General features: G+C 53.3%; 1 long non-coding RNA gene across 1 annotated transcript in view; it reads right to left on the reverse strand.

Annotated features, from left to right (window-relative positions):
* The window catches only part of LOC109318557, a 5,455-nt gene extending 3,977 nt beyond the window's left edge, over nucleotides 1-1,478 (reverse strand). Inside the window, exon 1 of the long non-coding RNA XR_002103271.1 lies at nucleotides 1,177-1,478. This is a non-coding gene — a long non-coding RNA (uncharacterized LOC109318557). The remainder of the gene's footprint in view (nucleotides 1-1,176) is intronic.
* Between the last annotated feature and the right edge of the window lie 254 nt (nucleotides 1,479-1,732).

Genomic DNA, 1,732 nt, shown 5'->3' on the forward strand with positions numbered 1-1,732 from the left:
GAGGTGGTTCAAGCACCTACATTGAACACCTTCAAGAGTAAATTGGATGCTTATCTTGCTGGGATCCTATAAGCCCAGCTGACTTCCTGCCCTCTGGGCAGGGGGCTGGACTCAATGATCTTTCGAGGTCTCTTCCAGCCCTGATGTCTATGAAATCTATTTTAGAGCAATTTTGCTGTCTGCTGTGGCTTCCTATTTCACAGCTCATGCCGCTCTGCCTTCCTGCTGGACTGCATCCTATGCCCCACCGCCAGGACGCTTGTTTAAATTTTCACCTCCTGACTGGGACTAGCCTCCAAAATCCAGGACTCATTGGGCCAAACTTGGATGTATGGTTACTCTAATAATAATGCTCTTCCTTCCCAGGGATGGGGAGGCCATGTCACAAGTTACAGCTGAGGCTGCTGGCATAGACCCAATAGGGGCTGAAAAGCCTGGAGCCCCAGTAATCCCCCAAATATAGTGTCTTATATTGTCTATATTGTCACTCAGTCTGCTTCCTCTTTCTTCCCACCTCTAAGAGCTTCTTCTACAGCCCTAGCTCTGCAGCTGTAGCAAGAGCCTTTTCTTTCTAACCTTACTTCAGTGCTTTCAAGCTTCTGTTCTGTGGGTCTTGTGGGCTTGTGCTGAAGGCCACAGCCATGGGCAGATGTAGGATTTAAAAAATGGAGATGTGGGTGTGGGGGGTAAAACTGAAACACCTGGAGACATGTTACACCACAGCACACCTGCACCGCCAACCTCTATCCGGGCACCCTCTCCCCTTTAGTGCTCAGTGGCACCTCCCCTTGGAGTTGCCTCTGGGCATAGGAAGCAGGGACCTGCCCCACCACCACTGTCCCTGGATGACTCAGTGTGGTGGGGGGGAACTCCAGGTCACTTGTGCCCCAGTTCAGCTGGGGACCATTGTGGGTGGCTTCAGGAGGTACCAGGCACAGCTAGGGACAGTGACAGTGGTGGACAGATCCCTCCTTCCAGAACCTGCTCTCTGCTTGGTCTCCCCAAGGCTCCCCACTGGCCTGGAGCAGGCATTGAAAGGGAGAGACTGCCTACCAGTGCTGCCCAGCCCTAACCCAGCCCATCCCAGCCCAGGACCCTGCATAGCTACTTCCTGCAACTGGAGCCTTCAGGACAGTGGAGGAAACCCAGAGGAGGGGACAGGGAGCAGGGACCCACTTGCTGCCACTGAACCCAGCACTCCATGCAGCTACTCCTGCCAGCCCCCAGCTGGTGAACAACAGGTAAGCCTCGCTGTTGAAGCGGGGTGCATTTGGACACAGCCTCAATACACGAGAAGTAAGGATGCAAGGCCCAGTTCCCTTGCTCCTTTCCAAAGCCTTGAAAAAGTAGCTATACTCTGCACGCTCACTCGTCAGTAGCCTGGAGACCTGATGGTAATATATGAGTCAGGAGCACATCTGCACTCAGTGGAGACGCTCCCTGCCAAGTCGCTGCACTGCAGGATCACTCTCATCTGTCTCTCTTTAACAGGAACAAATGGAAATGAGCGAATCAATTAACACAGCACATTAGCAAAATGTCAGAGCCTCCCAATCGCACTTAACCCTTCCCTCTGCTGGCCTGCTCCAGCAGCCCCTGCGCTGCCTGTCAGCCCTGCACCACCATCCTTGTAGCTGATATTCATAACCTTCTTATGGGCCCAGAGGTGAGCACCAACATGCCCCACTCTGCCAGAAAATGGAGTTGGCATCACAGGAGTGGGACAATCCAG

Source organism: Crocodylus porosus, unplaced genomic scaffold (genome assembly GCF_001723895.1).
Source record: "Crocodylus porosus isolate Cpor-Errol unplaced genomic scaffold, CroPor_comp1, whole genome shotgun sequence".
NCBI lineage: Eukaryota > Metazoa > Chordata > Crocodylia > Crocodylidae > Crocodylus > Crocodylus porosus.